This window comes from Magnolia sinica, chromosome 6, assembly GCF_029962835.1.
Source record: "Magnolia sinica isolate HGM2019 chromosome 6, MsV1, whole genome shotgun sequence".
Lineage (NCBI taxonomy): Eukaryota > Viridiplantae > Streptophyta > Magnoliopsida > Magnoliales > Magnoliaceae > Magnolia > Magnolia sinica.
This window is the reverse complement of record NC_080578.1, coordinates 85,739,619-85,767,324: the sequence shown is the minus strand read 5'-3', so window position 1 is coordinate 85,767,324 and position 27,706 is coordinate 85,739,619. Positions and strand designations below refer to the sequence as shown.

General features: G+C 39.9%; 1 pseudogene; it reads right to left on the bottom strand.

Moving 5' to 3' along the window:
- Positions 1-2,437: 2,437 nt before the first annotated feature.
- Positions 2,438-26,249, bottom strand: LOC131249682 (pentatricopeptide repeat-containing protein At5g62370-like; annotated as a pseudogene).
- Between the last annotated feature and the right edge of the window lie 1,457 nt (positions 26,250-27,706).

Genomic DNA, 27,706 nt, shown 5'->3' with positions numbered 1-27,706 from the left:
CATTTAGACATGGATGAAGTGAAAAAACAAATATCAGCTTGATCTGAGACTTCTCCAGCTCCCAAGAAGTTTTTAACGGTGGACTTTCAAACCCCACTTTGTGGTCCACTTAATCCTTGGACCTGCCACATTTTTTGGATGATATTTTAAAATGATCTGAGAAAAACGATGAACGGTGTGGATAAGACTATTACATCACGGTGGACACCACAGAGCCATGCCCGGACGGTAATATCCGGGTATGTATTAAAAAATTGCCTACGTGGCACTGGGGTGGAGCTGGACCAATGAAAACCCTGGAGTCAGGGACTTCCTGACTCCAGGAAACACCGGATCCGCACTTTTTTTATTAAGACACTCCCACCCACACCCACTCCCACACCATAATGGGTATTCGAACCCATGACCTGTGTGAATCTACCACTAAGACGTGTAACGAACCCCCCTGGCCTCAACAGGGCACCCATGTGCTGATGTGGAAAATTTCTGTGAGCCCCACCATAATATGTATGTTATATATCCATGCCACCAATCCATTTTGCAAGATTATTTTACCGCAGTGAGCCTAAAAATGAGGCAGATCTAAAGTTCAAGTGGACCACACCACAAAAGCAACAAGGACAATGACACTCACCATTGAAACCTTGTAAAGGCCCATCATGATGTTTATTTGCCATCCATTCATAATGCCATCAAGACCCAAAATGTGGCAGATCCGAGAGTCTAGTGGGCCGCATAATAGGAACAAGTGGGTAGAAAAATGGCTACTGTTGAAACCCTTTATATGCCATCCATACCATTCATAAGGGCACTCCTGCTGGGATGAGCTGAAAACACAAATACTAGCTTGTTCCAAAAGTTCTGAAAACGCATCTGAACTATACACGGAGTGGGTCCCACATGATGGACAGCCCAAATCATGTATGAGAGGGATGAGTGATTCAAAGGTGGACCCGCATGATGGAGAAGCATTAGACGTTCATATGTTATTACATATATGATCATACACTTCCTATCCATTGAATAGATGGTTCGCATACTCCAAAAGTGATCTATTAAGACGGATCAACAACAAAAGGTGGGCCCCACGCATAGACCACTTCTAGTATAAATATGGACCGTCCATTTCCAAACCATTAATTGGACAGTTAGGATTATTATATTGGAGTGCTTTTTAAAGTGTCAATCTGAGGTGGCCACCACAAGATCAATGATCGAATATTTTCTATAATAATAAATATGGACACATGATGGATAGCTTAGGTCCAGTATTGGACCATTTTATATTATATTTGATCTCGACCATTAATCGTGATTCTCATTTATTGAATGGTTTGAATAGTCTAATTGTAATAGATTTCAAAGGACTTAGAACCTCTCTCCTGAAACATAAATTTGATTAATCCAAACAAATAACAACTCTATAAAATAATGAATTTGACAAGAAAAACCCGAACAAATATCCTAATTAATAAACTTCCAATTTCATAAAGATATCGATTAATGAAATGTAATATTCTTGAATTAACTAATTTCATGCACATCCAAATAGGCCATTGGCTAGTGTATAAAAGTTCTCTCAAATATGGGTCGAACCCTATTTGACAGCTTGTTGGATCGATTTGGACAAGACCTCCCACAAAAATGGATTCACTTCTAGCTTGATTTTTAAAATATTGATGAAATGAGATGGTTAAGAAAAATTCAGATCCACTATCCAATAGTTGAAGGGATAGGATTGTCTAGTCAACTTAAGTTTCAACCTAATGTTGAAGTATTTCAAACTAAAAAAGTTTTGTTTCATTTTTTAAATCCAAATTCAAAAAATTAAAATACATTGTTAATATATAATCTCCTTTGTTTTGATGTGACCCAATAATGATTGGATTGTTTCCATTATGAGAAATGTGTCTAGCACATCAATTCCTAGAAATAGTCAGAATCAGAGAGATAAAGATGGGACCCAAGAGAAATTGCCCTAGACTAGGAGTTTGCTATGATGGTCTCAGTTAGTCTAACAACTAAAGCAAGATTAAGCACTTAAGAGTAAGTTGCTACCATATGCATCACATGTTTCACCTTGTGGACACAAGTTCAAGCCCATGTTACCCATCCAAAAAAAATTCTTACAACTTCAAAACATATGGTTCAACTCCTAAGTTCAAGAAACGGCAAGAGCAAGCATTTGGGGTTGGTTTGATATAGCAAATAAGTAAAATCCAACAAATGAATCCACTTGAGCACAACTAAGAAGTTACATCGCTTTCTTATTTGATATAGCAAATAAGCCACTAGGACTAAGTGCAATTAACAAAGTTAAAAAAGCAAATCTTTCTTTTACTTATGAAGTTAAATGAATAGCATCACAGGACCAAAACAAATAGTTTAATCTTCAAAGACACAATATTCTGCAAAAAAAAAAAGAAAAAAAAAAGAAAGAAGAAGCTCTAGCCTATAGTCAGATGAATGAACTATGGGAAGCTCATATAGGAAATTGGTTTTTCTCTTGAAAAGAGAGAAAACCTATTAATTTGGAAAGAAGTTTACAAAAGTGTACTAGTAGTCATAGCAACATTTGCAGGGGCCATTACAAACGGGAAAAAAAAAAAAAGAAAAAAAAAAAGAGAGAGAGAGAGAGAACATTTTTCAGCTTCAGCACCATAACATCAAGAGAACAAAGAAAACCTATTATATTGGAAAGCAGTTTACAAAAGTGTACTCGTAGTCATAGCAACATTTGCAGGGGCCATTACAAACGAAAAACAAAATAAATAGAAGAACAATTTTCAGCTTCAGCACCATAACATTAAGAGAACAACACAAGAAGTGAGAGAGAGCTATGCTCCATGAGTACCATAGGAGCCCAACACAGGCAGGGTTTGGCTTTTCCATTTAAATGAAGTCTTAGAACTGTCTACAACATCCACTTTATATATAAATTATATGCTGCACCAAAGTTCATGCAACCAGTAACCACATCATACCCATTAGCTAATGAATGGTAAATAAGGGTTACCTGAATTGGAATCCTCTACAACATCTATTCTCTTCAGTGGGTACAACACTCAGTCTCTGTGGGGGCCTGCCTGATGAACGGGTTGAATGGTAAAATGGGTCCTTGAGCATGCCCCTGGTGGTTACATTCACTGCAATGGCTTAAGATGGGTCCATAATAACTCAACGTTCAAGTCACTTCTCCCTTTGCCCTTTGGAAGAAACTTATGAATCATTTCTAAATATTCTTGACCTTGTTCATCAGTTTTCAGCAAGTCCACTAACATAAGTGCAGTGGATTCACAGGGTGAAAAATTAATCTCTATCAACCATTTCACTGAGAAGATGAATTGCCTTAAGGTTTTCATTCTTTCGAAAAAAGCCACGGACCATGACATTGAATGTGACATTATTTGGAGGAGAACCATTTTCTTCCATTTGCGATAACAATTCATGAGCTTCCTCCAACAACCCTTTTTACAAAGGCGACTGATAAATGCATTGTATGTTTTAACATCAGGCTCCAATCCTTTGGCTGATATGTGTTTGAAAATTTCCCATGCAACTTCAAGCTTACCAGCTCGACACATCCCAACAATGAGAGTGTTGAGAGTTGCGATATTAGGTTGATGGCCATTGCTTTGCATAACATGGAAAACCTCGACTGCTTCCGTAAGACACTGATACTTGCACAGCCCATCGATCAAAGTGTTGTAAGTGACAATATCTGGACTATGGCCAAGATCTTGCATCTCCCTGAAGAGCTGCTGCGCAGCCACAACTCTCCCTTCCTGGAACAACCCACTTATAAGGATGTTGCAAGTGACAATCAACGGCTTTAATCTCTTCAAAGACATTTCCTGGAACAGCTGCATCGCCCTTTCCACTCCAACTCTTGCAACTTTGCAATAGCCATTGATCAAAACATTGTAGGTAACCACATCAGGTTCAGGACCCTTTTCCATCAAGGAATCAAAAAGCCTCATCGCCTCATCCATTTGGCAAGTAAAACAGTATCCATCCAAGAGCGTATTATACATGATTATATCAGGTTGTTCACCTCTCTGAATCATTCTTTCTAGCAATCCATGTGCCTCACTAATCATCCCGTCTTTGCAAAGACCATCCACCAAGATGTTGAAGGTTATCAGATTCGGAGAGATTCCACCATCGACCATTTCACCAAACAACCTCATGGCTTCTTTCCATTGGCCCAAATTGCACAGGCCATGAATCAAAGAGTTGAAAGTGACCATGCTCGGTGAAATTCCATTACTGACCATACCCAAGAAAAGTTTTAGGGCATCCTCTATCAGCCCATCTTTGAAGATATCGTCGATGATTGTGTTATATGCCACAACGTCTGGCCTACTGATCTACTGCCATTCTCCATTTCCTCGAGCAACCCAAGTGCAATTCCTGTGTTTCCCGTTTTGCAAAGTCCATTCAAGAGACTCCCATACGTAGCAACATTACAAGGGCACCCGATCCCAACCATCTTCCTAAAGAATATCATCGCCTCCACAATTCTATCATCCAAGCATAGCCCATTAATCAGAGTGGTCAGAGTTACGGCATCTGGTTCATAACCACACTTGAGGATGTCCCCAAAGACGGCGAAACCAAGGTCGACGCGATCCAAGTGGCAGAAGCAATTGACAAGGATGGTGAGGCTATAGAAATCGGGCACGACTCCATTGGAGATCATCTTTTGATACAGATAGAAAATGGCAGGATAGTTTCTCGATCTTGAGACAGCTCGAAGTAGGTGGTTAAAGGCCGAGTCTGTTGTCAGAGGTCGAATGAGAAGCATTCGATCGAACAGTTCGAATGCATTGTCCAACTTAATAACAGCGTTTGTTGAATTACACAGGCTTTTTGCAAGATTCTGCATTTGGGTTCGACTCGAAATCTTGTCAAGACTCGGATTCGGATTCTTTTGATGAGTTTTAGAATAATCAGAGGATGATGTATCCCCCAACTTAATAACAGCGTCCCTCAAATTACACAGGGTTTTCGCTGGTTTCCCCATTTGGGTTCGACTCGAAATCTTGTCAAGACACGGAATTGGAGTGTTTTCATGAGTTTCGGAATAATCAGATGACGAAGAAGAAATTCCATGAGAATGATGAGATTTAGAGAGATTTTTACATATTTGAACTCCAACAGAAGCAGAAGCAGAGGCCTGCAGCAGTACTTCTTCTCAACATTCCCATAGTGATTGAAGCGTGAACTACTGATACAGTGGGCCCACACGCAGCTAGTTGGAGGAGATTCTCATCTCCATCAGTTGCAGAAGAACCAATCTCTCTCTTACTTTTGCAGTTCCTTTTCGATTTTTTTTCCCCGTAGGTCTCACCTTTCACCCACCGTCTTTTCTGAGCCATCCAAACTTTACCTTCGCAGACTAAACTAATGCCTTTTCTCGCCTCTCATCTTCGTACCATAATACCCTACCACCGAAAATGTATTTTATGAAATCTTTTCTCCTCTTCGTGCACCAAAAATACATTTTATGGAATCTTCTCTCATCTTTAAACCACACTACTCTTCTATTTAAAATTCATTTTATGGGATTTTCTTTATTCTTCATACAAGAATATCCTTTCACTAGATCATTATTCAAATAAACGACGTATTGCGGGTATATTTAAACAAATTACCTTTAACTCTAAACTAAAAAAATTTGCACTTGCGATGCTCGATCAATTTTAAGAAGTACTTGTTCAATTTCATGCTAGGGTCGGTCAATTTCACGTGAAGCTCGGTCAATTTCATGAAGCTGGAGTACCTCCTTTGTAGTCATTGGTATTATCTTAATCACTAAGGCCGGAATGGTCGTAGCAGCCCCACGCCTGTGTCATTTGATTTGCTTAGGTTCGTCACTTCCATTTCATTGCATACGAAGTGTTCAGTCAATTTCATGAAGTGCTTAGTCAAGTTTGAGTTGAGAAGAATGTCGGGGCATCCCAATCTTGCTGTGAGTATTGAGACTCGCTACCGAAGTGATGTAACCAAGTTATGTGGGTCCCACCATGATGTATGTTTTGTATCCACACCGTCCATCCATTTGGAGGGATCATTTTAGGGCATTAGCCAAAGAATAAGTCAAATACAAAGCTCAAGTGGATGTTACCACAAAAAATAGTGGAGAGAGTGATGCCCAACGTTGAAATCTTTCTAAGGTCCACATGATGTTTATTTGAGACCTGTTCATAGGTTAACACAAACATGAAATAAGGAAAAACACAAATATGGGCTTGATTGAAAACTTTTGTGACCCTTAGAAGTTTTTAATGATAGGCGTCACTCTCTCCATTGTTTTCTGTGGTGGGGTCCACTCGAGCTTTGGATCTAAATTATTCCTTGGCTAATGCCCTAAAATGATCTCTCCAAATGTATGGACAGTGTGGATACAAAACATATATCATAGTGGGACCCATGTAACTTGGTAACGTCACTTGGTGTGGACTCTGGTTGACCGGGTTGGACGGGCAGTAAGACAAGGTGGACCTCGACCGAGTTGGATGGGCAGGGTTATAAAGGTATTTTCATTTGCCCACTGTATATCTAGGAAAAATCTCATCCTTTTCCAAAGGACGTAGATTGCGTCCTACCCTGCCCATCTCTAGCCACAAATGGACAGTTCCCTGGGTGTGCCCACCGCGATGTGTCTGTTTATCCATATTGTCCATCTCTTCTCCAATATCATTATAATGTATGTGCACAAAAATGAGGTAGATGCAATGATCAAGTAGACCACACCAAGATAACTCTTGCATTTAATGCAACTTGAGCATTTGATCTGACTTAATTTTGTGATTACACCTTAAAATGACAAGGGAAAAGAGATGGACAACCTAAATAAACACACACGTAAGGGTGGGACTGCCGTCTTTAGCCGTGAGCAGAGTTTTGCGGGCGCCCCGCCATAATGTATCTGTTTATCCATGCTGTCCATCCCTTTCATGAGGTCATTCTAGGATATGTATGCAAAAATGAAGAAGACCCAATGCTAAAGTGAACCACACCGCATATGATTCTTGCATTTAATGTTTTGTGCATTTAATGCAACCAAGATTATTATTTGGTGTGGTCGATTGAGCCTTGGATCTGCTTCATTTCTGTGTACATACTTTAAAATGATACCAGAGAAGGGATGGACCGCGTGGATCAAAAGATGCATCAAAGCGGGCCCACCCAAAGAAGACGCAATCCGCATCCGATCAGACCACTATATGCTACAGTGATCCTAGTTGCATTGGGAGCAATTCGTTGATCCAATCCATTGATGCAAACCGTTGATTGGGTCTAATGTACATTCCATGTGCTACCATGTAAACACCACAGCAATTCTACTAATATTAACCATTTGATAGATGGTCTTTAATCTTGACGGTCAAGATTGTTTAAACAACAACAATTTGATGCATCTATTTATTAGGGGCATCATGGATTTAGTATTGTAAATAATAACTCATTTTAGGCAATCACAACCATCCATCCTTAGCTTTCAAAAGGGATGGATTAGATCATCCAATTAATGCCATTTTTCCACTGTAGCCCATCAAATGTGTTATGGAATTAATAAACAGTTCAAATCAACCCATTGGATTGTCCAAGTGAACTAATGCAACTAGGAGCACTATAACTTTCAGTGCTATGTGAGTCTTGGATCATTTCTCTTCCAAGGTTGGAAATTGGAATAGAGCCCTCGAGACAATACAGTCGGGCACTTACGTGGACGTGGTTTGGCTGGTGACCACAACACTCGCAAGTAAGCTGATGTCAAAGCTTGTGGGCCCCACCATGATGTTTGTATTTTATCCACGCCGGCCATCCATTTTTTCAGCTCATTTAAGGACATAAGCTCAAAAATGAGGTGTATCCAAATCTCATGTGAAACACACCATAGGAAACAGTGGGGATTGAATGCTTCAGTTGAAAACTTTTTGGAACTTGCAGAAGTTTTGGATCAAGCTGATATTTGTGTTTTCACTTCATCCATGCCTGTGTGACATTATCAACAGGTTGGATGGCAAATAAACATTACAGTGGACCCTAAGAAGTTTTCAATGGCAGACATTCAATCAACAATGTTTTCCTATGGTGTGGTCCACCTTAGATTTTTATCAGCCTCAGTTTTGGGCTCAGGCCTAAAATGAGCTTAAAAAATGGATGGACAGCATGGGTAAAACACATATATGATGGTGGGGCTAACAAAGCTTAGACATTAGCTATCTGGCTGGTGTGGACCCAGCCAAACCCCGGTGCGTTTGAGTGTGCCCATGTTTGGGAAATGGAATCTTTACTAAACGCACCAGCTCTTATCACCTAATTAGAAATAACCCCCAAAAAGATTTTAAAGAGAGTCTTCTTCAAATTGAGACCAAAAAGATTTTAAGAGAGTCTTCTTCAATTTGAGGCGTCTCTTCATTTTAGGTCCACGAGGAAAATACCTTTGAAAGGTGATTAACTTTTTTCCATATATTTATACAATGATGGGTCCAAATCGTTGTTTACATGCTTTAGTGATCCGGACCATGATGAGAGGGTGTCCCCACCTTTTTTAAGGCGAGACTAATCCCTACGGATCCACATACACCGGATAAAGTATGAGAGGAGAATCGAACTTGTGTCCATGAGGAGATTCCTGTGACGTTGGTGCAGACATCCAAAGAACATTTTTGAAGTGCTTCTGTCAAATTAGACCAAAAAAGGGGGGCATTTAATAAAAATCATTTCAGAAATTAGGACCATTGGGCTATTTTGTCCTGCCCTCGGTAGGGGCGTGCCTTGAGAATGTCCTTGACATGGGAACACTAACACTTCATATTTGTGGTCAACAAATGAACGGTTACTAAAGTATTATGGTTGAATTGCAGGCACTGAGAAGTTGTTACATCTCATGCAAAAGCTCAAATTAAACGGTATGAATTGGGTGGCTCATTGAAGCTAGGTCATCACCTAAAGGTTAGATCGACTGACTGAATGGTGTTAATGTTTGATTAAAGTGCATCTGTTTATTGTATGACACCCATTACAATCAAATAGCCAGTGGTGAAATCCCACTGTGGTGTGAGTGCATGTGTGCGTGCATGAACTATAATTCTAAGTGTTTGCCCATGAGTGTTGGTGGATCACATTTACTTCCAGGGCCATTGGGAGTAAACGGAGGTAAATGGCATTTGGAGTTAGCTTGGATGGAAGTAAATGTACATAAATGAAATGAAATAAGAGTAAATGAGCATGTAAATGAAATCCCATCTACTGTAAAGCAACCTTACACCATGATATCGCTGTTTATACATGGCCCGCATGGATATTGACATATAATTGCAATCGTTGAGAAGAGTTACTTAAATTGTGGGAGGTCGGTGTCGCACTTATGATGCGTCATTGAAATGAAATTTTTAAATGCATGCAGCTTTGCTATGTACAATCAATGACTTCCCTAGATATGTAGTATTATTAGGATGGAGCATGAAAGACAACCTCGCTTGCTATAAGTTCTATTACATAAGTCATTATTGGTTTTTGCATAGATATCATAAGTATGTGTGATAAAAGGAAATTCAATGGCAAACTGACATTGAGGAAAGCGTCGAAACAACTGTCCGAGAATGAAGTGTAAACTCAAGTGAGTAAAATATACATAATATTCAGGAAAAAGTTTGATACCGAAGTCGGAAGAAGAATCGGGATGACAATAGGGGAAATGGAAATGCATCTAGTTGCAAGAAGAGAAGTATCTTCTTCGATTTATTATATTGAGCATGTAATATGCTGTGTCATGGCCTTGATGTGGCGCACATTGAGAAGAATGTATGCAACAATGTACTTGAGACATTGTTGAACATCGACGGGAAGATGAAGAATGGTGTGAAGTTTCGCCTAGACCTCCAAGAATTGAAGATAAGATGAACATTGAATCTAAAGCAGAGGTCATCGGCCAAAACATATTTGCTCCCTGCATACTTCACAATGACAACTAAGGAAAATGAAGATTTACGCAGACTTATAAAGGACGTGAAACTGTCGGATGCTATGCGACTAATATCTTATGATGTACCAATATCTAAATGAAGAAGATTTTAGAACTCAAGAGGCATGACACTCACACCCAAATCCATAGCTCAACTAGTAGACTGAGTGGAGATACCTTGTTTCAACACTTGAGGTCTTGGTATCGATCCCTAGCGGGGGTGGCTAACATGGAGTGTGTGTACTGACATGGGTGTGTACCAACAAGCTAACCCAAAAAAAAAAAAAGGGTGAAGAGGCATGACACTCATGTTTTGATGCAACAACTACTCCCGATAGTCATACGGAGGACATTACCTCTAAAGCTGAGCTTAATCTTACATGAATTAAGTAGATTCTTTAGAGATTTGTGTTCCAAAGGTGGCTAGATGCAGGATTTTGAGTTTCTTGAATTTCGAATTGCCTTAGTACTTTACGATATAGAGAGGATCTTCCTTCTGGCATTCTTTGATATCATGGTTGCATTTGTCCATACATTTAACGAATGCAGTGATGTTAACCGAACCAATACAACACTACTAGATGTATCCCATCAAAAGGTGTGTTTTAAGGTCTCAATAAAAACTTTCATTTGTCTTATTATACTATATCAAATCATGTAGAATTATATATCCCCTGTGTGACTATAGGTACGTAAAGAGACTAAAGTCCTACATTCGAAACAAAAGTTGACCAGAGGATTCGATTGCGGAGGGGTACCTAACAAAAGAATGCTTAACATTCTGTTATCAGTTCTTGCATGGTGTTTAGACAAGATTCAACAGACTGATCCAAAATTAGGACTTTAGGGAGGCAGGGTCAGGTTGTTCATTAGGGAAGATTAACATGCTTGTTATCGAACACATTCAAAGGATGTGGGCATATAGGTATATGTTGTTTAACACTGAAGTGGTTAAACCATTCATGAAGTAAGAATAATTTATTTGGAACGAACGTCAATTTAAAAGAATCTCACTAGTTTACGACTTATTCATCGAATTGAATTAAATGCAGTAAACACATGTGAGTGATTAAGGAGGAGATGCCACAAAGAGCACCGAGGCTCCTAGAATACATTCATAATGAGTAGTTTCCATATTGGCTTGGGAAGCACGTGGATCATGTTGAGAATGATTATGTTCTGAAAGAAGTTAGAAGCCTGGTTTAGGGCCCTAACTCCTTTACAAGAAGATTTAAAAGATACATCATTAATAGCTCAATGTTTCGTATAAAAGACTGTGAGAGAGACTTAAAAATGCAAAATAGTGGAGTTGTTGTAACGATGAAGACATTAAGCTTTATGAGTGCAAGTGACAGAAACTCGGTTGCAAGCGATGTGAATTACTACGGTGTTTTGACAAACATCATTGACCCGGATTATTTTTGGGTCTAAGAATGTTGTATTATTAATTACATTTGTAATTGGGTGGATGTAAGATCTCGAGACAGAGGAATAAAGAATGATGAATTTGGGTTCACGCTCGTGAATTAAAAACAATTATGACATACTTGTCGGAACCCATATAATGAGCCACATGTTTTTAGCATCCCAAATGCATTAGATATTTTGTCCCCGATCTCATAGAGCGTAATTGGCATGTTGTTATCAGGTCAAAATCGAGGAACTTATTCAAAATGGGCGAGGACAATTCCTTGAATGATAATGATATACAGCTGCAGAGCTTGCCTCGCGTTAATCATACACTTCTTCCAATGTATGATTAATGCAAGGCAAGCTTTGCAGGTGTGTATCATTATTGTCCTGACCCTTATCGAACAAGTCCCTCAGTTTTAACCTGATAAATGTCAATCACACTCTATGGGGTAAAGGATATAGAATACCTATTGTGCTTGAGATACTAAGACATATGACTCATCATTTGGGTTCCGACCAATATGTTATAATTGTTCAAAATTCACGAGCGCGAACTCAAATTCATCATTCTTTATTTTATTGCCCTAAGTTCTTGCATCCACCCAGTCACATTTAAATAATACAACTTTTTTAGACCCAACATAATCCAGCTCGATAATATCCATCAAAACTTCGTAATAATTTACACAGCCTGCAGTTGAGTTTCTATCAATTGCACTTACAAAGCTTAACGTCTTCGTCATCACACTAACTCCATTGTTCTGCATTTTCAAGTCTGTCGTACGGTCTTTTGTACGAAACCTAAAGACATTAATGATGTATCTTTTAAATATTCTTGAATGGAATTAGAGCCCCAAGCTAGGCTTTTAACTTCTTTTGAAACTTGATCATTCCCAACATGATTCACGTGCTTCCCGAGCCAATCTGAAAACTTCTCATTGTGGATACGTTCTAGGAGCCTCGATGCTCTTCAGAGCATCTCCTCCATAATCACTCTCATGTGTTCACTACATTTTATTCAATTCAATGAATATGTCATAAACTAGTGAAATCATTTTGAATTAACATTTCAAATAAACTATAATTACTATATGAATGGTTTGACTGCTTCGGATTTGAACAACATATCTATGTGCATATGTCCTATTAATGCGTTCAATAACAAACACGATAATCTTCCCCAATGAACAACTCACTCTCCCCCACCGAAAGTCCTCATTTTGGACCAGTTTGTTGAATCTTGTCTCAGCACCATGCAAATATCAAGGCTTCCAAATGTTATAGAGCAACCGTCCCTCATTCGAATGATTTTTTGATTACTATTTGTATCATTTTTCCCTGTAAAAATGCATTGCGATTGATATCTCAGGATTCTTTAGGGACTGTGTGTTTGGTGATGATAGCACGGGTTGCTAGATCTCATATGTAAGAAGGGCTATTAACTCAGTCGGTCCAAGGTTTAACATTGGATTTTCCATTTTCACTGTAGTCGGTCTAGGATTATCTGCCATGGATTTTTCAACTGTTCAAATGGAGGAATGACGAAATTACACCTCATGGTCAATCCACCCTTCCAAACGTGCAGATTGAGTACTAGTGAATTTATGGTACTAACAGTCCACCCTTCCAAATGTGCATACACAGGAGTGGCAAAATTACCATACTTTGGTCCACCCTTCCAAACGTGACAACATGATTCCGTATTAAATCCTAATTTGTGATGGTTGCTCCAAACATGGTGCGGTTGCTATATCCATCCAACGAGATTAAGAGACAATCACTGACAGGTGTAATTATTGCTTTAAAACCAATTCCATACCACATAATCCCATCTAATACCATGCGTCATACACCCCCTAAAGAATCCACTTCAAGCACAACTGAGTTCACGTTTGGAGGCAATATCTTTTGTACGTCTATCGAAAATAGTTATTAAATCAACATGAGTGGCATGACTCTTGAATTCTGAAATCATTTTCATTTTTAGATTAGTACATCGTGAGATATTACTCGCATAGCCATCCGGCACTTTCATGTTTCCTTTTCTTTAGTCACCATTGTGAAGCATGCAAGGATAGATATGTTTTGCCCAATGACATCAATTTGGGTGAAGTGATTATCTTATCTTCATTTCTTGGAGGTCTAGATGAGACTTCACACTGTCATTTATCTTCCCATTGATATTCAACAATGTCCTAAGCATGTTGTCGCATACATTCTTCTCGATGTGCATCATATCAAGGCTGTGATGTAACATATTATTTGTCCAATATGACAAATTGAAGAAAATACTTTTCTTCCAACTAGATGCCTTTCCCTTTCCATTTCCCTTACTATCATCCCAACTCCTATTCTTCCCAACTTTGATATCAAACTTCTTTCCAAATATTATGTTAATTTTACTCACTTGAGCTAACATGTCATTCCCAAACAGTTGTTTTGGTGCCTCCCTCAACTCCAGTTTGCTATTGAAGTTCCTTTTATCACATATATACTTGTGATATCTATCCAAGAACTAACAATGACTCGTGCAACAGAACTTACGGTAGTGCGTCAACCATTGGGAGTCTATATCCCTATTGCAGTTAAGAAAAGTGAGGCTACCTTTCATGCTCCATCCTAACAATATTGCATATCCAGGGAAGTTACTGGCTGTCTATAACAAAGCCACATGCATTCAAAAATTTGACTTCGACAACGCGCAAGTGTCGACACCGATCTCCCACAATTTAAGCAATTCTTCTATCAATGTCTGTAGATACAAGTCAATATCATTGACTACATCGTGCGTGCTAGTTATAAGCAGTAACATCATGATGTAAGGTTGTTTCATGCACATCTACAAAGGCAAATTGTACAACATCAAAATAACAAGCCTTGTGTTGTGAGCAATAGAAAGTGGGATCTATTAAATAGACGTTTCAAGATGATTTGTACTTGTTCTATTTCTTTGCCCAATCTTGACTATCCCTTTTCCATGATGTTGATCCGACGTTTAGAATCACCAAATTGGAATGATTTTTCCACCATGGCTAACCCTTAGTTATATGAATGAATGGACCGTTCACATTGACGATGGGTCACCTCATGTGTCATTTAAAAGGTTTAGGGACATTTCTAATCCCCATGAAGGTAGGGACATTAGCAACACCCGTGTGTGTGTGTGTGTGTGTGTGTGTGTGTGTGTGTGTGTTGGACGTAGGCCGGTGGGGCCCACTGGTGAGCAATCACTAGTGGGTGGGTCCCATAAGTTTAGGCATCTTCCGGCCTTTCTCCTTTTCTGTTATATTTCAAATTCAAAATTGAATTTGATTTATGATAGGAGATAGGGATAAGACCGGATGATATGGTCTCATCCAAACTCCCCTCCTTTCCTATAAAAAGGCATGCACTCTCTCGCATTATGAAATATACAAAATATTGAGAGTATACAGAGAGAGAAATATTGTGCACGAGAATCTGTCCATTCTGGCTTGTCCTTGGGATGATCTAATTCATATATCGCGATCTGGGGCCACTATATACCGTAGGATCAGAGTTGTGAATAGTTCCATCTGCTCCAGTAGTAGATAAGCGGGCCGTTGGAGCGTCAATCTTCTACTTTGTAAAGGTTCCAAACATCGTGTAGACCGTCAGATCTTGAGGGCTCACCTTCCGTGCTTCCCTACAGTGATTTCAGAGCATATTTAACGGCGGATCTTCGATTATATTCATCTAAAAAGGTAAGTAACCCATCCTTTTTTTTTTTGGATTGGAATCCATGTGTATGGTGGATTAGATTTGGATTTTGTATACACGTATGCCATGTGCAAGTGAACCCGACAATGATGGACCAAGGTGATCATCTAGACCTTTATGATTCCATACACCTTGTGTATACGCATGGAGTACTACATGTGGACCATTCCATAAACAAATAACATGGTATACATAAGTTGTTGTATTCAACTACAACACGTGTACATGAATTGCTTGTGACATATCTCAACTTAAATACGTGTAAACATAAGTACTTGAGTGATGTGCACGTGTACACATCAGACCCATGTGTACACGTGTTCACACATCAGTCCCATGATTACACATGTTGGATGATGTATACATGTGTTGGCAATTATACATGCACACGAATTAGCTGATGTACACACGAATTGTACATGCACATGAATTGGCAGCTGTACATGCACACGAATTGGCTGATGTATACATGAATTGGCTGCTGTACATGCACACGAATTGGCATCTGTATACATGCACACGAATTGGCTACTGGATACATGCACACGAGTTGGCAGCTGTATACATGTGTTGGCAGCTGTACATGCACACGAATTGTACATGCACACGAATTGGCTGATGCACACGAATTGGCTGATATACACACGTGTGTTATATATGACTGATGTACACACGTGTTATATATGGCTGATGTACAAGTGGGCCCATGTGTCATATATGACTGTCGTATAGGTTGATGTGCTTCATATCAGCTACAAGCAATACTTGTTGTATCGTAATACACTACTAATAAATAGCTACCGTGAATGTGAGAGGAGGATTGGTTGATATACACCATACCAGCAATATCCATGTTGTATTGAACTACACCACTGCTATTGCAGAAACGGATTGACTGATGTTCATAACATCAGCCATAGTGACGTCAGCTATTCATGTGGGTCTGATCACATGGTATAACATGAATCCAAACAGTCCATCCATCAGGCGCATGGGCATTCTTTTTTCATGGAGTGTTTCTGAAAACTCATCTTGGCCATCATGGATAATGTGTTGGGATAGTTTGGAACTTCCGATGAAAGGGAATTGTGGACATGAAATCATCCAAGACATGGTCCGCTTAACTGGAGGGTGTGGATTCATAGGGTCGTATCAGATCCTATCCATGGGGATGTATCAGATCCTATCCATGGATCTATGTTGGGCATAGTTTGATTGGAGTCTGATTGAATTCAATTGAACAAGATTGGACCCAATTATGACCAAGTCGACTTGGATGAGTCACACCCATAGTCTGGACCCACATGAATGGAGTGTGTTTGCTGCACCAAAATCCAACTATGATGCATTTATAATGACCTACCAAATAAGATAAGAGTTATGCTCTGGTGGGCTAAGTGTATAGGAACCCTCCATTAGGTCCAGTACCCATCCGCTACTTGGCAAAAATCACAGGAATCAAATGGTTTTAATATCCCATTATTTTTTTTATTGAGGTGATGAGGGCGGTTGGCTTGGGTCCGTAGAAAAGGGTCCTGTCAGTGTTGCTGGCTCGGCTGTTCTTAGATGAGCAGTTGAGTCATGTAACTTGGGCGAAAGCCTAGGCTACTTGGTTCCTAGAGTGGAGGGTACTATGTTAACCTGGGTTACGGGTCAGTGCTGACTGCTGACTCAGGCATAATGTGCCCAACGGTTTTAAATTAGTCGGACCACCATTTTTTAAGATGGTCCTAAGAGATATAAGCTAGAATGATGTGGCCCACCTGAACCTTGAATTATTTATTTATTTTTATTTCATGCTACTACTTTATACCTGTTTTTTAGATTTGATCTAAGAATCATGAATATGAATGTTGTTTCCATTCTTCTTCACTATTGATCTAGAGCTCATTAGTGAACAAAACGATCATCAACCATGATGATCAATGTTGATGAACGGATCCATCATCAACAATGATCATTAATGGTAATGGTCGGATCCATCACTAATGGTCATGATCACAGGTGAAGATTGTACTTTCTTTATATCTAAGCACTTGATTTTTCCTTTCTGATGATGATGTTAATATGCATGAAAATATTCGGCTTAATGTGTTTAGATTTAAGCCCCCTTATTTTTCATTGAAAAAATATAGAAAAACTTATTGCTTAGATACTCCCTATACACATATAAAGGTTGTGCATAACCTGAGTGGGAGTTTATTCTCCTCCACTAAATGATGCATGCAACTAAGTAATGGTAGGTTGCACGTTTTATAAATTTATTCTTATAAAAGTATTAAACCCATCTTAATTAGAGAACTTGATTGTTCTGCACCGCCCATTCGGGTATGTGGACTTTCAGATCTCATTAAGATATGTTAACTGCTTTTATACTTTGAAAATTTATATAACACGTAGAAATGTTGATGATTAGTGTTAATACCTTAGATCATAGCTAAGTAGTGATACTCATGCACTGTAGAGATGGCCACCAAAGCGTTAATCGCTGAACAACTAAAAGGACAACATTTCGACGGCAACAACTACGAATACTGGTCCTGCGCAGTGCGATGCCTTCTAGACGAGGACGATATATCTCACACACTCGATGTAGTTCAAGAGGAACCCATCCTAGCTGAAAACGAAAATTTATAAGAACATAGGGTTGCGATGACTCGCTATAATAAGTGGTGAAAACAAAATCGTTCAGCCCGTAATGTCCTTCTTAGCACTATGCACAAAGAACTCATACCTACATATGAAGTGCATGAAACCGCTAAGGGAATCTGGGAAGCACTGACAGATGCCTATGCGTAGAAGTCAGATGCGAGAGTTAGGGCAATGGAATTGGAATTTCAGGAGTAAAGGATGCCTGTCGGCTGTCCCATCAAAGATCATATTCGTAAGATAGAGCAAATGATAGGTGCCCTTAGGAATGTTGGGTGCAAATTGATTGAAAATCAGAAGATTATAGCCATGCACTGTTCCTTGCCTGAATCTTGGGCCCAAATCAAAAGAATTCTGCACCATACTGATTCTATCACTACGTTCAGAGACTTTTGTGGCCACTTGGTACGTGAGGTTGAAATGAATGCAATTCAGCCAGGTTCGGCTAAGGCCTCTATAGTAGAGACCCATAAGAGAAAAGCTAACAATAAACGGTTCAAAGCTCGCAACAAGGCGAAGAAGAATAATCAAGAACAGAAGACCACATCACCTGCTCCAAATCTCAAGAAGGGGTGCCCATCAGAACCCCGTAAAAATAATCTGCTTTGTCTGTGAAAATTCCGGCCATTTTGCTCTGCAGTGTGTCCACAAAAAGACGGTAATTTCTCAGTCACAAGATACTTTGCATGTAGGCGTTTGTTTTGAAATCCTTTCCATTGATACTATATCTAACGAGTGGATTTTGGATTCAGGCGCAACAAAGCACGTGACACAGAGTTGTCGAGGACTCGAGGAATTCCAGCCTGTAGCCAAAGGAAGTTACAAGTTGTACATGGGTAATAACGCTGTTAAAGACGTACTAGGGATTGGCGTTCTCCATCTCCGTACGCGCATAGGGCAAACAATAATCCTTCGTGATACTCTTTTTGCACCGGGGATGCGTCGGAATTTAATTTCTGTTTCTAGGTTATTATTTGATGGTTTTGATATTCGATTTTCCGAGACAAGAGTTTCTTTGAGACGGAATAACCTCATCTTTGCATGGAAAAATTTAATTTCAGATTTATTTATTCTAGACGTAGATTATGATAATGCACCTCTTGCTTTATCTGCTATGTCGAATAAAAATGTAGTATCTGAATCTCAAAAATGGCACGCGAGGTTAGGTCACATAGGAAAGGATCGTATGACAAGACTATTACGTTCTGGTCTGCTAGAGTCCTTATCCAAACTTGATTTGTCATTTTGTGAACATTGTGTGTCCGGGAAGACATCGAAGAAACCATTTCCCAAAGTGGCTAGGTCCAAGGGCACACTAGAGATAATTCATTCAGATATCTGTGGACCCTTTAATGTACATACCAGAAACACATGTTAATACTTTGTCACTTTCATTGACGATTACTCGCGCTATGGATATGTGTATCTCATCTCACACAAATCTGAGGCTTTTGATTGTTTTCTTAAATATAAAGCTGAGGTGGAAAATCAGCTTGAGAAAAAGATTAAAATCTTTTGATCTGATAGAGGTGGCGAGTATATATCTGAAACGTTTAAATCATATTGTGAAAATGTTGGAATTGTTCGGCAGTACACAATGGCTTACACTCCACAACAAAACGGTGTTGCAGAGAGAAGGAATATGACACTATTGGACATGGTTAGATCGATGATGGCACAAACCAATCTCTCTACCACATCTGGGGAGACGCACTGTTAACAGCCGTCTACGTCCTTAATAGAGTCCTATTCAAATCCATTCCTAAGACTCCATATGAGATATGGTCTGAGAGGACTCCTTCTTTAGCCAACCCACGCCCTTGGGGATCTTTGGGATATATTTTGCTACCTACTCAACATAGAGGCAAACTTGATAGTAAAATCATTGAATGTGTGTTCATTAGGTACCCTATGCATTCAAAGGGATATGTTCTAGTTTATGAGGACCATGGACGATGGATTGAGATAGAATCCCGAGAAGTGACCTTCGTTGAAGATAGATACCCAAGCCGAATAAAGCAAAATGTTCTAATAGAACTTTTTGAAATACCCGATGTATCTCAGGAGAGTGGGAGTTCTGCTCCTCAAGATGAAGATGCTCCTATAGTTCACCAGGATAGTGGGAGGACATCTCAGCAGGCTCCTGAGTTACGTCGAAGCGAAAGAGGATTGATTCCTCGAAGATACTTCGATATTGAGGGGTAAACATTCTCTTGCGTTGCAGTTGATGATGATGAACCTGATTCGTATCAGGATGCATTATTATCTTCTAACTCGGCCGATTGGGTAAATGCTATGGACGAAGAGATCGCTTCCATGAAGAAGAATAAAGTCTGGAAACTTGTTGATCTGCCTTCCAATCGCAAAGCGATAGGTAATAAATGGGTACTTAAGATCAAAAGAAAGACAGATGGTACAGTGGACAAGTATAAAGCACGATTAATTGCTAAAAGTTTTACACAACAAGAAGGCATTGATTACGAGGAGACCTTTTCACCTGTTGCAAAGTTCTCCTCAATCCGCATGATCTTGTCCATTGTCGCAAGTTTAAACTTAGAGTTATATCAGATGGATGTAAAGACCGCATTCTTAAATGGTGACTTGGATGAAGAGATATACATGCAACAACCCATGGGTTATGTGGACAAAAAGCATCCAAAGAAAGTCTGCAAGTTGTTAAAATCTATCTATGGGCTGAAGCAATCTTCAAGACAGCGGTACATGAGGTTCCACTTGACCATCACCACTTTTGGATTCACGATGAGTGAAGAAGATCATTGTGTATACATGAAACGGTCTGGAAGATCTTTTCTGATACTATCTCTATATGTATACGATATCCTGTTAGCTGGTAATGACATGCAATTGTTAATATTGACTAAAGATTGGCTATTCTCGAACTTTGAGATGAAAGACCTCGGTGAAGCCAACTTTATTCTTGGGGTAAAAATCATCAGGGATCACCCTAAGAAATTTTTAGGCTTGTCTCAAGCAACCTATATACAAAAGATCTTAGAGCGGTTCAGGATGAAAAATTCAAAAGCTGTTAAAACCCCTATGGATAAAGCTACCAAGCTAGACAGGAAATCGTGTCCCCAGACTGAAGCCGAGAAATTGGCTATGTCCTCAGTACCTTACGCAAGTGTAGTTGGGAGCTTAATGTATGCTATGCTGTACACTAGACGGGATATTAGCTATGCAGTTGACATAGTCTGCCGTTATTAGAGTAACCCGGGACAGTCTCATTGGCAAGCCGTCAAACGTATATTCCGCTATCTCAGAGGAACAAAAGACCTAATGTTGTGTTATGAAGGAACAAGCCTCGAGCTCAAAGGATATTCTGGTGCTGCTTGGGGTAATGACGCCGACAAGGGAAAGTCCACTTCAGGGTATGTATTCTTACTCGGAGGAGGAGCTATCTCATGGTCGAGTAAGAAATAGACATCCACAGCTCTTTCAACTATGGAGGCCGAGTACATTGCATGTTGTGCTGCAGTTCAGGAGTGTGTATGGGTTCGCAGATTTCTATTGAGTCTGAGTGTTGTACTGAGTGTTAGTCAGCCTATATCGCTGAAGATAGACAATACTTTTGCCATTGACTTGGTAAAGGACCCTAAACACCACCAGAAATCCAAGCACAATGAGATCAAGTATCATTACGTCCGTGATCAAGTGAGAGATAAGAAGGTCGCCCTCAGCTACATTCCTAATAAGGAGATGATGGCTGATCCCATGACGAAATCTATAGCTAGAGATCTATTTCAAGTTCACGTCAGGCAGATGGGATTAAGGAAAGCTTGACTGATGTACTTGTTTTGTAGTACCTTTGATCTTTCATTAATGAATATTATATTCCTTTTTATTCAGTATTGAACACTAATATAACTAGGTATGAAGATCATCAGCATTTACCTTGAAATCATGTAGGATTTCTATTTTTTGTCGGCAGGCCAGTCACCCACTCGCACGGGTTGACCAACCTTGAATGTACAAGAGAGGTACATTTGGGGATATGTTTATACATTGAGGTATGAACTTCCCTTTATTGTGAATAATAAGGGATGAGGATATGAGCGAGTCGTATCCGCCTACAATCTTATAAAGATTGAAGATGAGACTGATAAAGTCGAATAACATAATCGTACCATTCCGTTACATGCGATCAATGTTATTGCCTGAAATTAAAGCCAGGTTATGAGGTTATGAGATGAGTCGTACCTTATGTAGAATGACCTGCGTATTGTAGACCCGACATTCACCTAGTATTGTCTACTTTACGACGTGGATTGTAGCCACGTGCAGGGACCTATTACCTACAGATTGCTTTGATTCGATCTAATCATTGCAACGTGCGAGTAGCCAGTCCCGTAGTTAACTCTTTGTGTCCTTAGCTACCCTCCTCTTGTGTATATGAGGATGAGATTGAGTGTTGCTACTTTAGTGTACGATGACGAAAGGTCCTTGATTGACCAGACTCAGTTACGCTAGGAAAGCAGCTTGATTAATTCCAAATTACACATCTGCGTGGGGAAGATCCCGTGACAGCTGCACTAAGTTTCTAGAAATATAAATACGCACTTGAAGACTTATCCGCCGGCAGTATCGAGTTGTTTTTATTAGACTTTTGCAAACAGTATTTTTCTTAAAAAGCATATATATATATATAAGTATTGCTTTGAATTGGTTTTATTCGAAGTTTGTGAAAAATCAAGTTTTCATAATAACTCGATAAGTTGGATAAGTGCGTATGTTGGCTGAGTACTCCAGGTCGGGAATTAACTCCATCCAGTGTGGTTATGCGAACTAGGACAGGCATTGCAAAGCTTGTGTTATTGAGTACTAGTCAGGTGGTCACTTAGTACTTAAGCACCTGTGAGAAGATTATGGTGATCCAGCTGGTCCCACGCCTATGATTCTTTTAATCGCGATGTTTGGTTTTTGATTGTTATTAGGCAAGTTAGATGGACAAATCTTTTGTGCCTATCCCACAATGTGATTGAGTGAAAGATGTTGGACGTAGGCCGGTGGGGCCCACTGGTGAGCAATCACTAGTGGGTGGGTCCCATAAGTTAAGGCATCTTTCGGCCTTTCTCCTTTTCTGTTATATTTCAAATTCAAAATTGAATTTGATTTATGATAGGAGATAGGGATAAGACCGGATGATATGGTCTCATCCAAACTCCCCTCCTTTCCTATAAAAAGGCATGCGCTCTCTCTCGCATTATAAAATATACAAAATATTGAGAGTATACAGAGAGAGAAATATTGTGCACGAGAGTCTGTCCATTCTGGCTTGTCCTTAGGATGATCTAATTCATAGATCGCGATCCGGGGCCACTATATACCGTAGGATCAGAGGTGTGAATAGTTCCATCTGCTCCAGTAGTAGATAGGCGGGCCATTAGAGCGTCAATCTTCTGCTTTGTAAAGGTTCCAAATATCGTGTAGACCGTCAGATCTTGAGGGCTCACCTTCCGCGCTTCCCTACAGTGTGTGTGTGTGTGCGCGCGCGCGCACGCGCGCATAGTTATATAGGTACCCAACTCGACAGAATATTTAAAAATTAAGCCGAAAGCACTTGACACAAACCCGGCCCAACTTTTAAACAAGTTTGAAAACTTATCCAGATAGTGGTTCAGACTATCGTCTTATACAACACAGTTTTGGTCGTGTCATATTGGATTCAATCATAAGAGGTCCAAGTCACACCCCGCTACAAGATATACCCCCAAATTGGTTCTGATTTGGTGAAAAATCAATACAGGAATGAATATTAGACAAGGTCAATGTCGAACGCAATGCCACCAAGACAATTTGCCTCCATGGAAGGCAAAAGGTGGGAAGCATTTTCACCAAGGTGCACTACATGGCAACATCCATAGGGCACACTACAAATGAACAATGAACATTTTTAGTACCAGCACCATCACATCAAGAGAAGTACAACATATAGTGATAGAAAGCTACATGACACAAGTACCATAGTGAGACAACTTGGCCTGGGTATGGCTTTTCCATTTTAAAAACTAGTGTTAGAGATGGCCATCCGTTTTGAAATGTTTGGGAAACACTCAAATTGTACATAAATGATATGGTACACCAAGTTCATAGCATTCGGAAAAAAAAAACCATGCACATCGTAAATTGCAACACAAAATAATGACTCATTCGGGAGAGAATTAATATACCCGGTTCTCTTTCATGGTGTAGACTTTCCTGCAAAGTGCTGCATGTCGGAAACATTTTCAACACGTATGAGATCCTTAAAGCATGCACCAAGTGAAGGCATTCACTATGACAGTTTTAAATGGGTTAATATCGACTTAAAACTCAAATCACCCTTCCCTTTGCACTTTGGAAGAAACTTATGAACCATTTCGAAATATTCCCAACCTTTCTCATCTGTACTGAGCAAGCCTACTAACACGCGTGCAGTAGATTCATCAGGTTGAAAACCTCTATCCACCATTTCATTGAGAAGATGTGTTGCCCTAAGGTTCTCATTCTTGAGGAAAAAGCCACGGACCAAGATATTGAATGTCGCAACACATGGAGGGCACTTCTTTTCTTCCATTTGCAAGAACAATTCATAAGCTTCATTCATCAATCCTTCTTTACAAAGGCCATTGATTAAAATGTTGTATGTTTTCACATTGGGCTGCAATCCTTTGGTAGAGATTTGATTGAAAAATTCCCGTGCAACTTCTAGTTTACCAGCTTTGCACATCCCATCAATGAGAATGTTGAAAGTTACAACATCAGGTTCAAATCCCTTGCTTTCAATAACATGAAAAAGTTCCACTGCTTCAGTAAGCTGCTGATTTTTGCACAATCCATCCATCAAGATGGAGTATGTGAAGAGATCAGGACAATACCCATTAGCTTGCATCTCATTGAAGAGGTCTTGTGCAGCCACAACTCTCCCTGCCTGGCACAACCCACCCATAAGAGTGTTGTAAGTGATGGCTTTGGGCTTCAGTCCCTTGAAAGACATTTCCTGAAAGAGCTGGATAGCTTTGTCCATCCTCTCTTTCTTGCAATAGCCATTGATCAACACATTATAGGAAAAAACATCAGGTTCATGACCCATGCCCACCATGCAATCAAAGAGTTTCATCGCCTTCTCCATTTGACCTTTAATACAATATCCATCCATGAGTGTATTATATGTGGTTATATCAGGCTGTTCACCTCTCTGCATCATTACTTCAAACAGTTGATGTGCATCATCAGTCATCCCTTCTTTGCAAAGAACGTCCATCAAGATGTTGAAGGTTATAGTGTCAGGTGAGATATTTCGATCGCCCATTTCACCGTACAACCTCATGGCTTCCTTCCATTGGCCCAATTTGCATAGGCCACGAACTAAAGAGCTGTAAGTGACCACGTTCGGCAAAATTCCGTTACTAATCATCTCAGAGAAAAGTTTCAGTGCATCCTTTATCAACCCATCTTTGCAGAGACAATCTATCATTGTGCTATATGCCACAACATCAGGTCTGCTACATCTACCGCCCTCGTACATCTCATAGAACAACCGAAATGCCATTCTCGTGTTTCCTGTTCTGCAAAGCCCATTCAAGAGAGTAGTGTACGTAACTACATCAGCTGGGTAGCCCATATATAACATCTTGACAGAGAACATGGCTGCATCTGCCACTCTATCCTCCATACAGAGTCCCTTAATCATGGTACTTATAGTTACAGTATCTGGTTCGTAGCCATGTTTGAAGATATCCCCAAAGACAGCGAAGCCAAGATCGACGCGATTGAAGTGGCAGAAACAATTGAGAAGGATGTTGAGGGTATATAAATTGGGTGTGACTCCAATCAAGCTCACCTTTCGGCAAAAAGAGAAAATAGCAGCATAAGCTGCTCTATCCTCCATGCAAAGCCCCTTAATCAAGGTACTTGTAGTTACAATGTCTGGTTTGTAGCTACGTTTGAGGATGTCCCCGAAGACAGCGAAGCCGAGATCGATATGATTCAAGTGGCAGAGACAATTGATAAGGATGTTGAGGGTACATAAATCAGGTGAGACTCCGATCGAGCTCATCTTTCGGTAAAGGGAGAAAATGGTAGGATAGTGGCTTGTCCTGGAAATGGCGCGTAATAGCTGGTTGAAGGTCGAATCTGGGGGCAAAGGTCGAATGAGAAGCATATGATCAAACAGTTGCAATGCATCCTGCAAATTAATAACAGTGTCTCTCGACTTACACAGGCTTTTCACGAAATCTGCGATGTGGGTTCGATTCGAAAGATTGTCGAGAGTCGGATTCGAATTGGGACTCGGACTCTTTCGCAGAGTTTTGGAATTATCAGATGCAGCAGCAGCAGCAGCAGTCTCAAGAAAATCAGGAGAGTTGGAAAGGTTTTTACTCTTTCGAGCCGCTGCAGAGACAGAAGCAGCAGCAGCACTTCTTCTCAACACTGGCATTGAGATTGAAGAGTATGCTATTCTCTCTCTCTCTCTCTCTCTCTCTCTCTCTCTTCTTTCATCCTGACCCCTGGATGGACTCCATACAGGCGGAAATCGGATTGTGTACGGAGTAACTCAGTAAGCTCACTTTGTTGGGCCACTGTGAATTTAATGTTTGTGTTTCATCCACACTGTCCATCCGTTTTTCCAGCTCATTTAAGTGGTTGATCCCAAAATAGAAGATTATCTAAAACTCAAGTGCACCATACCACAGGAAACAGTGTAAATAATGATTTCCACCGTTGAAACCTTTCTAGGTTATACAGTGATGTTTATTTGTCATCCAAACTGTTAATAAGATCACATAAAAATGGATCAAGGTAAAAAAACAAATATAAGCTTAATCCAAAACCTCTGTACCGTCCAGGAATTTTTCAACGGTAGACATTCAATTCACACTGTTTACTGTGGTGTGATCCATTTTAGCTTTGTATATGCTTGAGGGACCTAAAATGATCTAGTAAAATGGTGAACGGATTGGATAAAATATATAAATCACGGTGGGCCCCACTGTTTACTCAGTACGCAATCTTCCATCCGTCCATCCACTTTTACAGATCGGGTGTGATCTGGAGTAAAATCCAAGGCTCACGTTGACCACACCACAGGAAGCAGCGGTGATAATGACTCCCACCGTTGAAACCTTCTTAGGGCTCATCATAACGTTTCTCTGCCCTCCAAACTTATTCATAAAGTAACGTATGCGTAAATGATAGGAAAACACAAAAAACTTCGGCTCCCAAGACATTTTTAATGGTGAGCCTTTAATCCCTATTGCTTGAGCATTGGATCTGCCTTATTTTTTCACTCAGGTCGAGTCAAGTTGAGTTACTAGGTGACTCGAACTTGACTCAGTTTGAGTTCAGATTAGATGAAGTCAACTTGATTAGGGTCAACTCACCCACTCAGTTCAAATTGAGTTGGATATGAACGAGTCGGACCTGGTTCTCTTCTTGCCACAAGCAGTAAATCTTGCTTTCTTGCGTCAGGGTTGGTTCATGTTATCATTGAAGTTATTAGAACTGTTGCATTAAATACAGTGTGTGATAAGTAAGATATTTCTGATTATGACAAGCAAAAAATCCGGATTAAATTACCGAGGTAGATTGAAGCTCAAACGGACTACAAGATAGTAAATAGTGGTGAGGGAAACGCTGGGCATTGAAATTTTAGTGGGTCCAACGTGATATTTATATGCCGTACAAAACGTTAATGAATTAGAACTTCAAACAAGTTGAGAAAATTCTAATCAATTAATTAATACTACCTAGGTTCAGTGGGAATGGTCAATGCTAAATCCATCAGGAAATTGGAATAGCCGATTTGGGTCCCAGGAGATCCATTTTAGGTGGTCCAAATCAGGCCCATTTTAAAAGGGAGACCGGACTAATAAGTTCAGGTCTAGTTAATTTTGAGACGTGTCAGGCCAGACCCATTTAGTAATTAGG